Source organism: Hypanus sabinus, chromosome 11, assembly GCF_030144855.1.
Source record: "Hypanus sabinus isolate sHypSab1 chromosome 11, sHypSab1.hap1, whole genome shotgun sequence".
NCBI lineage: Eukaryota > Metazoa > Chordata > Chondrichthyes > Myliobatiformes > Dasyatidae > Hypanus > Hypanus sabinus.
The window spans coordinates 11,598,409-11,616,696 of NC_082716.1; the positions used below are offsets into that span (position 1 = coordinate 11,598,409).

Sequence of the window (18,288 nt, forward strand, 5' to 3'; positions counted from 1 at the left end):
GCCTGTCATCCACCGTTAGTGTGCCTCCTCCTTACCTTTCTCACAGGGTCCACTCTCCTCTCCTATCAGATCCCTTCTGCTTCAGCCCTTTAACTTGTCTACCTATCAGCTCCCAGCTTCTCACTTCACTCCGCCCCCTCTGGTATCGCCATCCAGATTGAACTCCTTCCCTTCTCCCAATCTTCTTATTCAAGTTTCTTCCAGACCTGATGAAGGCTCTCAGTCCAGAATATCAACTGTCCTTTCCCCTCCAGAGATGCTGCCTGACCTGCTGAATTCCTCCAGCAGTTTGTGTGTGTTGCTGTGGATTTCCAACATCTGCAGAGTTTCATGAGGGTGTGGACTGAAGGAGCTTGATTCATGTCATGGGTTCATTGGTTCCAGACGAGCAGCAAAGAAGCACTCAGTTTATGGAGTCACAGAATTGTTATGACACTACGAGGCCATTCAGCCCACTGAATTTATGCCAGTTCCTAGCACAGCAGTCACCCAGACCCTTGCAGAACTGCACAGAGATGAGATTCTGCAGATGTTGGAAATCTTGAACAACACACAAGCATGGTGAGGTATGGGTTCAATTATAAACATGTTTGCAGCAGCATCACAGCATCATATTCAAACAAAAATTGTTATACATAAATTATACAATATAGCAAACAAAAAGATCATGCAAATCTACAGATGAATGCAATTAGAAACAAGTACCCGATAACCCTATATTTAAGAGAAATTTGGATAGGGACATGGTTGTGAGGGGTATGGAGGGCTATGGTCCAGCTGTGGATCGATAGGACCAGGTAGAGTAATAGTTCCACATAGACGAGTTGGGATGAAGGGCTTGTTTCTGTGCTGTAGTACTCTATGACCCCAAGTCAGTGGTTCCTAACCTTTTTTATGTCATGAACCCCTACCATTGGCTGAGGGGTCCATGAATCTCAGGTTGGGACACTTGCTCGGTCCAGGGTAATGTCCTATTGTTGAGAATATATTAGGATTTTGCAGGTCAGTTCAAACATAAAGTATTGATAATAGAACATAGATCATAGAACATAGAACACAGTACATAGGACATACATCAGTATGGCACAATACAGACCAATATGGGTCCTTCGGGCCATCATTTTGTGCCAACCTATATAAACCTACTCCGTAATAAATCAACTGTAACTCTGCTCTCCTTCACAGCCCATAACTAAGAGTCCCTTAAGAGCTTCTTAAAAGTCCCAAATATATCAGCCACTAGCACCATCCCTGGCAGGGCATTCTAAACACCCACCACTCCTTGTGTAAAAAAAAAACCCTTCTTCTGATATCTCCCCTAAACCTTACTCAATTAACCTTAAAATGATGCCTTCTGATGTTAACATTGTCTCCATGGCAAGAAAAAAAAGGCAGCCAGTGGTGCAGTGGTATTTGCACCAGGTTTCAACGTGAGTGGTCCCAAGTTTGAATCTCGCCAGTCCTTTGTGCACTTTCCACCCGTGCTGGCAACTCGGCCTCATAAAAACAGACAAAAATACTACTGAAACGGCAAAGTTGCTGCCCAATGCATCACAAGACGTGGAAAGGAAAAACCACAGGAAAAAGGCACTGGCTGTCTATTCAATCTGTGCCTCTTTTCATCTAATAGACTTCTCTATCAAGTCTCCTTTCATCCTCCTTCATTGCAAAGAGAAAGGTCCTAGCTCGCCCAGCCTATCCTCATGAGACATGTTCTCTAATTCACATCCTGGTAAATCCCCTCTCAGTCATCTGTACAGCTATCACATCCCTCCTAAAATGATGCAACCAGAACAGAAGACAATATTTCAAGTGTGGTCTAACCAGAGTTTGATAGAGCTGCAGCATTACCTCGGGGCTCTTAAACTCAAGAACCTGATGGTCGCAGTACAGACGTTCCTGAACCTGGTGGTGTGAGACTTCAGGCTTCTGTACCTCCTGCCGAATTGTAGCAATGAGAAGATGGCATGGTCTGCTTAGCGATGTGCAAGAGAATAGTAGTCAAAAAATACAGCGATTCTCAAGTGGTCGTGAAGCTGAAGTAAGGTTGCAGAGATATCTAGAAGCAAAACATGGAGGAAATTGGAAACAAAAATGAAAACTTAAAAAAAAAGCATTGGCAAAAAAGATGCCAAAGTTGGCCAATGCACCAAGTCTGATGCATGAATGGTCTATCGTGTATATTAACTCCTCAAGTTCAAAGTAAATTTATATCCATGTGGGCATTCAGAGTAGAAACAAAAATACACAAAAGAATCAACAAAAAGCAGCACACAAACAAATAAAGGACAAACAACAATGTTCCTGGGTGTTAACATCTTTAAAGATCTTTCCTGGGCCCAACATCTTGAGGCCTTGAGGCCCTCGGTTGGTTGGGGTGAAACATGGATGTTGCATCCCAGATGTCTTCATGATATGCAAGGCAGAGCAGGATGATATGGATATCAAACTTTTGGGACCAATAAATTGAGCGAATTACAAAGAAGACTATATTTCATCAGGAATTTGACTATGTTATCAAAGACTTTAGCAAATTTCTACAGAAGATTTCTACTGTGGAGAAGATTCTGTCACGTTACATCACTGTCTGGTAATAAGAGGCCACTGTGCAGGATCAGAAACAAACTGCAGAAAGTTTCAAAATCAATCAGCTCCCCATAGGCACTAACCTCCACAGAATCGAAGATATCTTCAAAAGGTGATACCTCAAGAAAGCGACATCAATCATTAAGTACTTTCATCACCCAGGGCATGCCCACTTCTCATTGCTATCATCAAAAAGGAGCCTAAAGACACACACTCAACATTTTAGGAACAGTTTCTTCCCTTCTACCATCAGATTTCTGAATGGATAATGAACACAACCTCATTATTTCTTTCTTTCTCATTGTTAATTATAAAGATAGATCGATATAGATATACTGTAGGTATAAATATATATTTCTTACTGTAATTTATAGTTTAAAAAAATATTGTACTATACAACTGCTACAAAGCAGCTCATTTCACAACATATCCAAGATGGCGGTGTGACGCAGCTTGCAGCGGCCACTCCGGAGCTGATTACCTGTTATTTGTGAAGTGGGGTGCCGTGCGCAGTCATAATCGATTGAAAACAGACGTGGGAGCACAGAGGAACATCGGGAAATTCCAGGAAGACCTTCTTCATTGCTGCTGCTGCTGTGAGGTCCGGGACTCTGCTGGGAAGAACAGGCCCCCAGTCCTCGGGATCGCATTGCCAATGGCATTGACGGGACCATCTTAATACACTTAGCAGAGGATGGTGCTCAGAGAAGCTGTGCCGGAGGGGATGGTCGTTGGTTCGGAGGTTCGATGGACTCGCAGTCCACTGAGGTCAGGTCGCAATCAGTGTGTGCTACATCTGCGAGGCTGGGTTCGACGGAGCTTTCGTTGTCTGCTGCGTCTGCGAGGCTGAGTCGGGCGGCGCCCTGGAAGTCCATAGCGGGGGTATTCCCTTCTGCTGCCGGCGTGGGATGGCGAGTCTGTCCGGACCCTGGGAACTTGTGGAAACTGTGTGGTGATTTCTTTTGAACTTATAGTCCTTTAACATCTTTGGACTATTTTTACTGTGCCCATGGTCTGTTTTTTTTAGTCAATTATGCTATTGTTTGCACTGCTGTAACTATATGTTGCAATTATGTGGTTTTGTGCAGGTCTTGTAGCTTTAGTTTTTGGTCTTGTTTTTGTCTGGTGGTTTTGGAGCTCCTTTCCGGGTAATGTGCTAGATGATAGCGCGATATTAATACGCAGCAGCCTCTCTGGACTCTGGATTGGGGATTGCCAAACATTATGTGGATTTTCTGGTGTAGTTTATTTTGTCATATGCTTTTGTGATATAATTCTGGGAGAACGTTGTCTCATTTTTTAACTGCATTGCATTTGTGGTTTCTAAATGACAATAAACTGAATCTGAATCTGATATGACTATGATGTTAAACCTGATTCTGAAGGTGTGTAAGACAATCTGTGTAATTACAAAAAGCTGGAAGTTCAAAGTAGATTTATGAACAAAGTACATATATGTCACCATATACAAACCTGAGATGATTAATTTTCTTGCAGGCATACTCAAAAAATTCCAATAAGCATAATAGAATCAATGAAGACCACACCAACAGGGTGGATAACCCATGTGTGAAAGACTACAAACCGCAAATAAAAAAGAAAGGAAAAATAATTTATAATAATAATAAAAATAATAAATAAGTAAGCAATCAATATTGAGAACATGAGATGAAGAGTCCTTGAAAGTGAAAAAAATACAAATAAGATAATAATAATAATTCTAAACACACATAAAACACAGAAATAAGTGAAAACACCAGAAATATGCTGAATTAAAAGGAGAATTTGAAAGATTATGGAACATGAACAGTGTATACATTGTCCCAATAGTAATATCTACAACTGGCATCATCCCAAAGGCACTACACAATAGCATTAAACAATTAGGCCTATACAGCAATATTTATTTAAATCTCCAAAAAGCTACAACAATAAACACCACTAGAACAGTCCGAAAGTTCCTAGCAATTGAGAATGAGTGCACTTGGCTATGCCCAAAAACTCGGGTTTTACCAGCTTGAGCTGAGGAATAAAAAAGGATACAACAATAATAATAACAAATAAATAATATTGAGATCATGTGTTGTATAGTAATTGGAAGGGAATTCATGGGAGCCTGATGGCTGAGGGTAGTAACTATTCCCGAACCTGGCAGTGTGGGACCGGAGGTTCCTGTACCCTCTTCCCAATAGCAATATTACCAAAGTGGGCTAGAGCAGAATTATGTACCGTAGACAAACTCACACCTGACAGCAGAAAGGATGTTTGGTTTGCCTGCAATTTATTTTTACATTATAATTTATGCCCATTTTGATTATGTTGCCAAAACTAATGATTAAAAGTTCTACACAAATGGGGTGAGAGATAATCTATTAAATTATCCGTCAGCTAATATGCCTTGGGTATCACAGAAGTGCTTGCAATTATTTTTTTTACAATAATAATGAATGCATTGTTTATGGCACTGTCTAAAATCTGTTCAAAACAAATAAAATTGGAATTCATAATCTGCAAGAAGCAAGTGATTTTTTTTAGCAGTGCCCTCAAATGAGCCTTGCATTTCAACAAAAATGTTTCTACTGAGCATCCTGGGCATTTGGGGATTTATCTACACATTTCAATGGTTCTAGAGTCTAAAGCAGATTATTTGATGGTAGAATGTTATTGATGTTTATTACTTTGCAATCTGCATATGATGAGAAAGTTCAAATAAAAGTATACATTCCTGTTCATGCTTTCAGTGCACTAAGTAATCAGATAAACCATCTATCCCTTACAGGATATAAATGTTCACTGGAGTTTTAAAAAAGAAAGTTTTATTGGGAAAGCTAATAAATCTCGAGAGCAGTGAAATTACTCAGGATATACACTCAGTGGCCACTTTATTAGGTACACCTTTACACCTGCTGAATAATGCAAATGGAAAACAGCATGCAGAAATGGTCAAGAGGTTCAATTGTTGTTCAGACCAAACATCAGAATAGGGAAGAAATGTGGTCTAAGTGACTTTGACTGCAGGATATACATTGCTGCCAAACAGATTCTCTGAGATCTCAGAAACTGCTGATCATTTGGGATTTTCATACCTAACACTCTCTAGAATATACAAAGGATGCTGCAAAAGTAAAAATCCAGTGAGCAGCAGGTCAGCAGGCAAAAATGCCTTGTTAATGAGAGAGATTAAAAGAGCATGGCCAGACCAGTTCAAACTGACAGGCAGGCGACTGTAACTCAACAGTGTGTTTCAACAGTGCTGTGCAAAAGAGCATCTCTGAACAGAAAACATGTGGAACCTTGAAGTGGATGAGGTACAGCAACAGAAGATCACTAAGAAACACTCACTGGCCACTTTATTAGGGACAGTTTGCACCTGAACTGGAAGGGCACTAATTTCCTGGCAGGATGGTTTGATAATACTGCACGGTGGGGTTTAAACTAGAGTTGCAGGGGGGTGGGAACCAGAGTGCCAGGACAGTTCGTGGAGAGGTTGTGGAGGCAGATGTTGGTAAGACCTCAGACAAAGTTAGAAATCAAAAGGTTGAGCATGATGCCATAGTGTCCTAAGCTGTATATATTTTAATGCAAGAAGCATCGTAGGAAAGGCAGATAATAGTTCTGAAGATGAGGTAGCTGCTTAGCAAACAGAGGCAATGAGTAGTGAAGAGAGACTGTTGATAGGGCAAAACTACAGTCAACAGGATGATTTGTAATGTAAAAGGGGGACAAAATCGAAAAGGGTGAACACAGTACTGAAGGTGGTGTATTTAAATGTGTGCGGTATACAGAATAAGGTAGATGAACTTGCAGCACAGTTGCAGATTGGCAAGTGTGACGTATAAAGCACTGGTGAGGCATCACAGAGTATTGCGAGCAGGTTTGGACCCCTTGGACAGGGTTCAAAGGAGGATCAGAAAAATGATTTCAGGGTTGAATGGTTGGTCATATGAAGTGCGTTTGATGGCTCTGGGCCTGTGTTCACTGGAATTTAGAAGAATTTGAGGTGACCTCATTGAAACCTATCAAATGGTGAAAGGCCTTGATAGAGTGGATGTGGAGAGGATATTTCCTGGGCTGCGAGTGTCTAAGAGCAGCGGACTCAGCCTTAAAATAGAGGGCCATCTTTTTTGAACAGAGATGAGGAGGAATTTTTTTAGCCAGAAAGTGGTAAATCTGTAGAATTTTTTGCCACAGACAGCTTTGGAAGGTGTCTTTATACATATTTAAGACAGAGGTTGATAGATTCTTGATTGGTCAGGGCATGAAGGGATATAGGGAGAAGGAAGAAGACTGGGGCTGAGAGGAAAATTGGATCAGCCATAATGAAATGGTGGAGCAGACTCAATGGGCCAAATGGCTTAATGCTGATCCTATATCTTATGGTCTAAAGGTCTTATAATAGGAGGTACTTAATAAGGTGGCCACTGACTGTACGTGCAGCAGAGCTAAAGAGACAAGAAACTCCAATGCACAAGAACACAAGAGAGTGGAGGACTCGGAAAGTTCCAGCAGGGTTACAGATCTTCCATCTATTAAAGGACATCTTGAACATGTAGTGTCTCAGGATGGCAGCATCCATACCATCCAGGGATCGATGCTGCCATCAGGCAAGAGTACAGGACCCTGAAGATCCACACCTTAGGATTCCAAAAGCTCCAATATCTTGGACTATTCTCTCCTTCTCTTTCAATCTTGCATTAATGTTGTTATGATTATTTTGTTGTTAATTCTGCACACATCAGTTATTTTAAATTTTTGTTAATATAAGTTGATGTTTAACCTTGTACTTGGCTGTTGTTGCATGAAGCTAGCTTTCATGGCTTTCATTTCCTGTGTTTGCACATCTGTGACAATAATAAACATGACCACTTAAAACGGATGATATATTTAAATAATGAGTAATCTTAAGCACATACTTAAGTGCTTTGCAGACAATAGATTACTTTTCAGTGTAGTGAAGCAACACACAGAAAATGGCAGAGAATCTCAGCGGGTCAGGCAGCTTCTCAGCGGATCCTGAAAGGGTCTTGGCCCAACACGTCAATTGTTTATTCTCCTCCACAGATGCTGCTTGACATTCCGAATTCCTCCAGTATTTTGTGAAGATTTCCAGCATCTGCGGAATCACTTGTGACAATGTGATGAATGGTGTTGTGTTGGTGAGTTCTTGGTAAGATACCACAAACAGACTTCTATAAACTTTTGATTAGTCTGCACTTAGAGGATTGCATGTCTGTTTTTTGTTACACAGATTCTGGAAGCCCTGCCAGGTTGGTGGTAGAGGCAGATTCATTAGGGGCATTTTAGAAACTTTTAGATGGATATATGGATGAGTAAGAACGGAGGGTGATGTATGTGGGAAAGGATGAGTTGATCTAGGAGTCGGTAAGAAGGTCATCATGGGCTGAAGGACCTGAACTGTGCTGTGATGTCCTATGTTCTATATTCTGGTTGCCCCATTACAGGAAGGATATGCAAGCTTTGGAAAAGATACAGAAGAGGACCATTAAATTACCTTGGATTGGGAGTATGACCTATAAAGAGAGTTTGGAAGAACTTGAGTTGTTTCTGGGATTGTTGGAGGTTGTGGGGGACCTGAGGTTTATGTTAGTTAGAATAAGGATAAAGTTAGACATTCATGAATTGAAGAGAACCATTGATAGGGGAGACAATCAGATAGTTTTCCCCAGGGTAGACAGTGTCACAGTAGTGTAGTGGTTAGCATAATGCTTTATAGTGCCAGTGACTGGGGTTCAACTGCACCACAGTCTGAACTATCAACCATCAGGCTCTTGAATGACAGGGGATAACTTCACTCAACTTCACTTGCCCCATCATTGAAATGTTCCAACAACCTATGAACTCTCTTTCAGGGACTCTTCATCTCATGTTTTCAAAATATATTCAAGCAACACACACAAAATGCTGGTGGAACGCAACAAACCAGGCAGCATCTATAGGAAGAAGTACAGTTGACATTTCGGGCCGAGACCCTTCGTCAGGACTAACTGAAAGAAAAGATAGCAAGAGATTTTAAAGTAGGAGGGGAAGGGGGGAAATCCAAAATGATAGGAGAAGACCGGAGGGGGAGGGGTGAAGCTGAGAGCTAGAAAAGTGATTGGCAAAAGGGTAACAGAGCTGGAGAAGGGAAAGCATCATGGGACGGGAAGCCAAGGGAGAAAGAAAGGGGGAGGAGAGCACAGATTTCCTCATGCTTGCATCTCAAAATATATCGCTTATTTATTTATTATTATCATTTAATTTTGTTTAGTATTTGCACAGTTTGCACTCCGGTTGGCACGGAGATGATCTGGGAGGGGAATAAGTTGGAGAAGATCAGGACGTCCAGTCAAGTTAATTATCTAAAACTCAAGTACAGAGATGTACAGGTACATTGGAAACCTTGCTTCCAGCAGTATTTCAGGCACATAGATTCACGCAACCCACAGAACATAAGTTAGAATTCAGTTACACAAGAGAATGAAGAAAAACATTGTGCACAATGAGACTTTTTGCAAAAGCGCCGAGTCAAGTCCATGGTAGTACAAGAGGTGGAATGTAGTGTACCATTGCTGAAGTACAGTTAGAATTGAGCAGGTCAATTTGAGAAATTGGTGGTTGTATAAAAGTATCAGTCCCTGAACCTGGGAACCAGTAGGACTTCTGGTTTCTGTACCTCCTGCTCAATGGTAGCAGTGAGAAGAGGGCATGACCCGAATGGTGGGGATGCTTAATGATAGATTCCTCTTCTCCTTAAGCCCATCACCCCTACTGGGCCATAGGTTTCTGACAGCAGCTCAACGAAGTTCACAATCCTGTTTCATTGGCCTTGTGACTTCCACTTTCACCACACACCTTCATATGTCATTGACATGAAGATCCTTCCTCTTCCAGGGATGAGGTCTTTGGAGCTACTGATGGCCTTTCTATAGATCTGGGTTTTTCTTTGGGGGAGATGGGGATACTAGCCCCATGTCCAACCCTCTTCCTTTCTCAGCTGGCTTGCAAACATCCATGGCGGAGTTTCAATGATAGCTTCTGTCTTCTTAATACAGGGCACTGTCGATACTATCAACGGTATGGAGGGATTAGTCTGTGATGGGAAATGCGATACCCACTGCTCTCTACAGCATGTTGCATTGAAATTAGCATACCAGGCAATGGGGAGCATCATGGCCTGGCACAGAAGCACGAGATTGAAAGACGTTGCAGGTGCTTGTAAACTCAGTCAGCTGTATCATGAGAACTTGCCTCCTCACCATTGAGAACATCTTCAAAAAACACAGCATCAGGAAGGCATCACCCAGGACATGCCCTCTTTGCATTACTACCATCAGGGAGGAGGTACAAGAGTCTGAAGACACACACTCAATGTTTCAGGACCATCTTCTTCCCCTCCACCATCAGATTTCTGAATCATCCATGTACACTACCTCACTATTTTGCTCCTTTTTTGCACTACTTATTTGATTTTTAATGTATTTCTTATTGTGACTTATAGCAAATTTTTATGTATTGTTTTGCTGAAAAACAACACATTTGATGACATATTCTGTAATTATAAACCTGATTTTAGGGATACTTTTAACATAAGACCACAAGATCTGGCCCATCAAGTCTGCTCCATCATTTCATCATGACTGAATAATCGGTGAGATGCCAAATCACCTTCAACTATTAGGAAAGTAGAGGTTTTTGCATGCCTTGTTCATCAATACATCTACGTGCTCTGCCCAGGGCAGGCCATCTGAGATGTTATAATAATGGCAGGACATTACCCTTTTTGCACAAGCATTGGCAGTTCACTTTGTTTTGAGGAAACTACCATCAGTCTTCATTCTGAAGATTAGAAGGAGCATCCAGTTAGCAAGATGAGGGAGATCCATTTTCATTGAGGGATCAGTGGTGGAAAGGGTAAGCAGTTTCAATTCCCTAGTAGTCAACATCTCAGAGGATCTGTCCTGGGTCCAGCACATTGATGCAATCATGAAGAAACCAGCAGCTGTGCTTTGTTAGGAGTTTGAAGAGCTTTGGTCTGTCACAAAGGCTCCAGCAAGTTTCTTTAGATGTACAGTGGAGAGCAGACTGATTGTAGCACAGCCTTGTATGGAGAGAGATGAAAGATTAGCTTTATTTGTCACATGCACATTGAAGAATACAGTGAAATACATTGTTTGCAATAACCAAATCCCTGAGGTTGTGTAGAACAATCCACAGGTGTCACCACACTTCCAGCATCAACTGAAGGTCAACTGAAGGGATAACAAGTGAACAAGGGCCTGTATGAACACAAGCACTCCCAGAGAGAAACACTGCAACATGAAAGGTGCAAACACTTTTACTGTACTCGCAAGACCCTGCTGAACATTGGTAAGACAAAATACTGATGCTTTGATTCTCCTTCCCTAGGATGTACAGACCAGGGCCTCATGCCACAGCGTCACCTGTAACAGGAGGCACTGGAGGCGATGTGGGAGAGAGCAGTCATGCCATGGGTGTGCTGGAATCCGGGTGGAGTTGGGGGCAGACCCCGAAAACCAATTCTCCCAATGGTGCTGGTCTCCGGTGTTCACTCCCTGGAAAAGAAGCTGGATTGCCTCCATCTTCAGCTGACCCAGCACAAGGCAACCTGATCTGAAATTGAACCCGGGTTTCTGGTACTGTGAAGCGTTGTGCTAACCTCTATACTAACATGCTATGTTCTTATGCTGCCACAAGACAACAAAATTCACATTGTTTAAGACGCTGATAATAAACCCGATTCTGATTTTGAGGTTACCCCTCCCTTTTCGCAAGACTGTACAGAGAGGAAATTAACGCCAGCTCTTTCTCTCCCCATCTCCAGCCTCTGCCTCTGGGTAAACTGACTTAGTTTTTGCAACACAGCATCAAGTCTAATGCAGGAGCCCAATCGCCCGTGAAGCAATGATTGTGCTGTGTGTCTGTGCAGTGTGGCAGGCAATCAAAGACCAGCGGCCATGGGGCATTTTAGCAGGAGATGAGGCTGTCAGCTCTTTTAAAGTGCTGAAGTGGTTGGCAGAACAGAACAAATTTGGCAATTCGGTGCAGCAATGAATCAGTGATTAGTGCCTAGTAGCACCAACTGATTTTGAATAGAGTTTAAATGGCGTCGCTTCCAATAGCTGAATAAGCATTTGATTAGCTCTGAATGGCTATTCCCAACAGCCTCTTCAGTGTGATTGTCCATTTGACTGCAAATACACTCAAAAACCCGGCAAAAATAACTGTATCCCACATAGTGTGATGCAGGGTTCTACGAGTTGTGAATTGGCTCTTAAACACAGGGAAGGTTTACAACCATCAGGTGTAGCTCCATCAAAAGAAAGGAAATGATAGGCCAGTTAGTCTGACTTCAGCAGATGGGAAGATGCTGGATTTGATTGTTAAGGATATGTGTTTTGGTGTACTTGGAGCCACATGGTAAAATAGGCCTAATTCAGCATGGTTTCCTTCAAGGGAAATTTTACCTGACAAATCTGCTAGAATTCTTTGAGGCAATAACACGCAGGATAGACAAAGGAGAAGCGGTGGATGTTGTGTACTTGGATTTTTAGAAGACCTTCAACAAGGTGCCATACCGGAGGTTGCTTAACAAGAGTCCATGGTATTACAGGAAAGATACTAGCATGGATAGAGCATTGGCTGATTGGCAGGAGGCAAAGACTGGTATAAAGAGAGCCTTTTCTGGTTGGCAGTCAAGGACTAGTAGTGTTCCGCAGGGGTCGGTGCAGGGACATTGTATGTTGATGATTTGGGTGATGGAATTGATGGCTCTCTGGCGAAATTTGCAGCCAATATGAAGATAGGTGGAGTTGCAGGTTGTGTGAAGGAAGGAAGAAGGCTGCAGAAGGACTTGGACAGATGAAAGGAATAGGCAAAGTAATGTGGGCTGAAGGGCCCATTCTTGTCCTGTACCATTGTATATTCGATGGAGGAGATAAAGTACAGCTTCACAATGTGGTGGAAATAGCCCAGTCCATCACAGGAAAGGCCGTCCCCACCACTGAGCCCATTCTACAAGGAGCACTACCACAAGAAAGCAGCATCTGTCTCCAAGGATCCCCACCATCCAGCCTATGCTCTCCTTTTGCTGCTGCCATCAGGAAGGAAGTAGAGGAGCCTTGGGATCCACAGCACCAGGTTCAGGAACAATTTTTTCCCTTCAACCATCAGACACCTGAATCAGTGTGGATAACTTCGGTCACCTCAACTCTGAACTGACTCCACAACCTATGCACTCATTTTCAAGGACTCTACAACTCAGTATTATTTACTTATCGATTGATTGGTTGGTCTTCTTTTGCACAGATGTTTGTCAGTCTTCGTGTGTACTTTTTAAATGAGTCTTTTGTATTTTTCTGTTCTACTGTGAATGCCCACAAGAATATAAATCTCAGGGTGCTATATGATGACATATCTGTACTTTGATCATAAACTTACTTCAAACTTTTTAACTTTGACCTTAATCTTGTTCTAATAATTGCTTTATTTAAGCAGCAAAAAGAACTAAGTTAATTCTGGATTTAAAATTGGAAGTAAATTGGTAAATCGGTTTACTATTCTCACACAGATCAGATAAAGCTGCAGAAAATTGCAAGCTGCCAGCTCCAGCATGGGCAGTAGCCTCCCCAGCATCGAGGACATCCTTAAAAGGCAATGCTCCAGAAAGCCAGTGTAAGTCATTGAGGACCCCATCACCAGTAACATGCCATCTTTTTATTGTTACCATCAAAGAGGAGGTACAGGATCCTGAAGACACACACTCAACACGTCAGAAACTTACACACACATGCACACACACACAATTATATATGCAAAAAAAATATGTGTGCGTACACACATACCCATTCACACACATATTTCCAATTGTAATTTATAGTCTTCTTAAATGATTATGTATTACACACCACTGCTGCCACAATACAGCAAATTTCATGGTATATGCCAGTGATATTAAACCTGATTCTGACGTATCAAGGTTCAGTGAAACAGCATGCCATCCATACAGATGATTTCAGCACATTAGTGCACAGGGGAAAAATAGTAATGGAATGCAGAATTCTTTGAGTCAAAGAATTTTGATCTAAAAGTTTAGAATGATTATATCAAAAATAGTGAGTAGAACAGCAGAGAGAGAAAGTTAGGTACTGTAAGTTTAACTTAACCAGAATTTAGTTTCAGATTTCTTATTTAGAGATACAGGCCTTTGCAGCCCAATAAGTCCATTCTGTTCATTTACACCCAAGTGATCAATTAACCTCCTCATCCATTTGTCTGAGTGCTCTGGGAGTAAACCAGAGCACTCAGAGGAAACCCACATAGTTATGGGGAGAATGTACATACTCCTTAAAGGCAGTGGTGACAATTGAGCCCTAGGGCCACTGGCATTGTAATAACGTTATGCTAACTGCTACACTATGGTGCCATTCTGAACTTCCAGCTGATACAGCGTGGAATAGGCCTTTCTGGCTCTTCGAGCCATGTAGCCAAGCAATCCCTTGATTTAACTCGAACCTAGTCACGAGTCAATTTTCAATGACCAATTAACCTACTAACCACTATGTCTTTGGACTGTGGGAGTAAGCCCACACTGTCACAGGGAGAACATACAAAATCCTTACAGGCAGTGATGGGAACTGAACCTGGGTCACTGGTACTGTAAAGGGTTCTGCTAACCACAATGCTAGTATGCCACCCTGAGCCTCTGCAGCTTTTCTTTGATTTGTTAGCTAGAGCTTCTCATGTAACTTTTCTGACTTTATCATTTAATCTCCCTTGCCTTCTCTCAGTGAAGTGCTTTGAGAGATAAGGGCAGCTGGATGTCGATCAGTTATTCTTTATGAATTCACGGCTGGCAGCCGGCAGAGAGTTCCTGCCTTCATTTAGACCATGTCATTGGTAGAAGGGTTTATGATATTAGCTGCCTTCGGTGAAAGTGCAGTGTTTAGAAGTTACACATTAAGATTGAACATCTGAACAAGGTGAGATCCATCTGTGAATCCTCACAGGAAATCTACAAGAAAGGAGCAAGTTTCTGGTTTAATATTTTAGAAGCTCGATAAATTCAGAGGCCGGGCCTGTGGCATGGAATATAGATTATAAAGTCTCAAAAGTAATTACAGACCTGTTAGTGTAAGTGGCATCCACAGTGTGGAATAAGAAAGCTCTGGAGGATTCACTCAGGATGTGTTCAGAGAGGAAAAGCTATAAGGAGAGCTTGACGAGTTCAGAGACAATCAGTTGTGACTTGGGAATTGATGCAATTCTTTGAGCAGATAACTCAATTGGTAGGTGAAATTTACTCAGAAGGCAGAAGATGTCAAGTTCCAATTGTATTGAGCCATGTTCACAGTGCACCTTGAGTACTGAGTCCAGTCGAGGTTACCTAAACACGAGGGAGGTCTGCAGATTTATTTTTCCTGGAGCGTGAATAGCGATGGCAGTGAGCTCCTAAAAGAAGCAAAGCTTTGTGTTTCTCCTACTCCTTCCCTGCCTTTTTCAGCACGAACACAAGTTCCAATGTGCTGTGGTAGAGGGAGATACTTTAGGGGCATTTAAAAGACTCTTAAATGCCCATCACCTCCCTCTGGTTCCCCTCCTCTTTCCTCTTTCCTCACCCTCTCAAAATGTCCATCACCCAGACACTCCTCCCACCTCTTCCTCTTCCCACTTCATTTCCTTTCTTCCATGGTCCACTGTCCTCTTCAAACAGATACCTTTTTCTTCCACTTGTCACCTCCCAGTTTCTTCCTTCATCCCCCCCCATTGCTTCCGCCCAACCACCTCCCCCCCCCCCACCTGGTATCACCTGTCACCTGTGCTCCTCCACTACCCACCTTATTATTGTAGCTGCTTCCACCTTTCCTTTCCAGTCCTGATGAAGATTTTGGCTCAAAAGCTCAACTTATTCCCCTCCATAATTGAAGCCTGACCTTTTGAGTTCCACCAGCATTTTGTGAGAGTTTCTCAGAACACAGAGAGATGAGTTTTTACTCTCTGCTGATAAATGGCTGGATGAAGAGCAGCTAGAAAATTCGGTGTGGGGAGGTTGTCAGGTGGAAGGGAGTGGTAGGACTTAAGTGGAGTACATCGCACAAAATGAGGGGTCAGCGCCGTCTTGAATTTCCATCCACTTAAATGTGAGGTTACTGAGGTAGTTGAGTTTTTCACACAGAGTGGTGGGTGTGTAGAATGCCCTGTCGGGGTGGTGGTAGAGGCAGCTGTATTAGAGGAATTTAAGAGACTCTTAGGCATATGGATGATAGAAAAATGTAGGGCTATGTGGGAGGGTTAGAGTAGGTTAAAGGTCAACACAACATTGTGGTAGTAAAGTATTTGAAGTTATTTGAATTAAATCAAATCAGTCAAGATGTCATCATGCTATGGCCTCTGTCAAGGTCATAGCTCAGACATAATTGTTTATTTTAATTCGTAGAGATGGTTTTGGAGACCATGGTTTTGGAGACATGGAGACATTGGTTTTGGAGTGGAGAATTAAAGATCAAGTGATGGGTAATGGTTTAAGGACAGGGACTGTGTGTGTGTTTGTGTGCATGGCTGGTGGATGGGAGGATGGAATTCTGCTTGTTTTGGTGTTATTGGTGTGTTCTGTCTCAAATGTCAAGTTTCAAGTTTAATTATCACTATGCATGGCTATAGCCAAATCAAACTGTTTTCCTCCAGGACCAACTGTAAAACATTCCCAGCAGCACTCATCACATTGTAAGTAGGATGTAGCACATATAGCATATATGGTTACGATTTCAGGGAAAAAATACAGTTACAAAGAGAGAAAAAAATAACGTAGCCCTGAGTTGTCCTGATCCAGCTTGCTGTTCCAGCAAACAAATGCTGGGGGCAGCACTGAGCAAACACCAGAGAGCAGCACCAAGCGAACACTGGAGAGCAGCACCAAGCAAACACAGAGGGGAGCACCAAGCGAATACTAGAGGGCAGCACAGAGCAAACACTAGAGGGCAGCACTGAGCAAACACTGGAGAGCAGCACTGAATGAACACTGAGGGGAGCATCTACAGGAGGGGCTATCCCCCAACACTGTACAAAATCCAGTTGCACACAGAGCCAGCTCCAACGACTCCTTCACTGGCAACCATCAGCAGGCAACTCAGAGGCATGTGGGCCTTGTCTATGCAACAGCTGAGGCAACACAGCTCTCTCACCATCGGTCTAAAAATGAGCCAGTGAACCGGGCTTGCAGCATTCTACATTACCAATGTCTGAGAGGGTCTTGTGAACACAATAAAAATGTCCAAGGCAATCACTCATTCAGCAACGTCCAGGCGACAACACACCAATGGTATGCAATAAGACCAGCTCCATCACTATTGAGTGACTCACTGATGGCGTAGTCCTGCAGTACTTGATGTTCTCAGTATCCAGCAGTGATTGTCAAACACAAGAGGAATATACAAGATGAACAAATACACCTTTGATTGGACCCGGAGTGCCCACTGCGTCCAAGCACACTGCCATGTTAACGGAAGTTCTATGTTGTTCTGCCAAGCATTGTGTCCATGCTGTATTGGCACCGGGAAGTGTGGCAACAATTGTGAATTTACCCCAGCACATCTTTAGGTTTTTGTTGGTTGCATGTTTCAACGTATTTGTAATAAATAAACGAGCCTGAATCTAAATAAAATGAGCCTGCCCTTGAATTTGCTGATGTTTATTTTGAAAACTTGATTCCCACTTGTTGAAAACTACTACACGTTGTTTTCATTCAGTGATTGATGATCAGGCCCTGCCCTTTTCCTTTTCCCACCCTTGCTAATGGACAGATTCATTGTCAACACATTTCCTCTTAGTCATAAAAGGGCCAGAACAGAACAATAAAAGATGCCTGTTGCCATTCATTAAAGGGAGAGCAAGCCAGAGAGTTGGAATTTGTTTAGAATCAGAATCAGGCTTATTATCACTGAGATATTTTATGAAGTTTTACTGCTATGCTGCAGCAGTACAGTGCAATAAATTAAAATAAAGAATATATACAGTGCCTATAAAAGATATTCATCCCTCATAAAAACATAGAAACAAAGAAAACCTACAGCACAATACAGGCCTTTCGGCCCACAAAGCTGTACCGAACATGTCCTTACCTGAGAAATGACCTAGGGTTACCCATAGCCCTCTATTTTTCTGAGCTCTATATACCTGTCCAGGAGTCTCTTAAAAGACCCTATCATATCCGCCTCCACCACTGTCACTGGCAGCCCATTCCATGCACTCACCACTCTCCGTGTAAAAAACTTACCCCTGACATCTCCTCTGTACCTACTTCCAAGTGCCTTAAAACTATGCCCTCTCATGCTCGCCATTTCAGCCCTTGGAAAAAGCCTCTGACTATCCACACAATCAATGCCTCTCATCATCTTATACACCTCTACATGTCACCTCTTATCCTCCATCGCTCTTTGGAAGTTTTCATGTTTTATTGTTTTACAACATTGAATCACAGTGGACTTAGTTTGGCTTTTTTTGACACTGATCAACAGATAAAGACTCATTTGTTTCAATGGGGTCTAATATTTTTTGTGGGCAGGTTTACTGGAGCTGTTGGGAGTTGTTAAACTAATATGGCAGGGGATGGGAACCAGCATGATAGAGCTGAGGATGACCCAGCAGGTTTATGAGTAGATGATCAATGTAATGTGAATATAAGGAAGG

General features: G+C 42.3%; 1 long non-coding RNA gene across 3 annotated transcripts; it reads left to right on the forward strand.

Moving 5' to 3' along the window:
- Nucleotides 1-7,522: 7,522 nt before the first annotated feature.
- On the forward strand, nt 7,523-17,279 carry LOC132401690 (uncharacterized). 3 transcript variants are annotated; one of them, XR_009514670.1, is made up of 2 exons: nt 7,523-7,753; nt 9,639-17,279. It is a non-coding gene; the product is annotated as an uncharacterized LOC132401690 (long non-coding RNA). The 3 variants fall into 3 exon arrangements; XR_009514669.1 differs by having other exon boundaries at nt 10,993-17,279; XR_009514671.1 differs by having other exon boundaries at nt 7,523-7,742.
- Nucleotides 17,280-18,288: the final 1,009 nt, after the last annotated feature.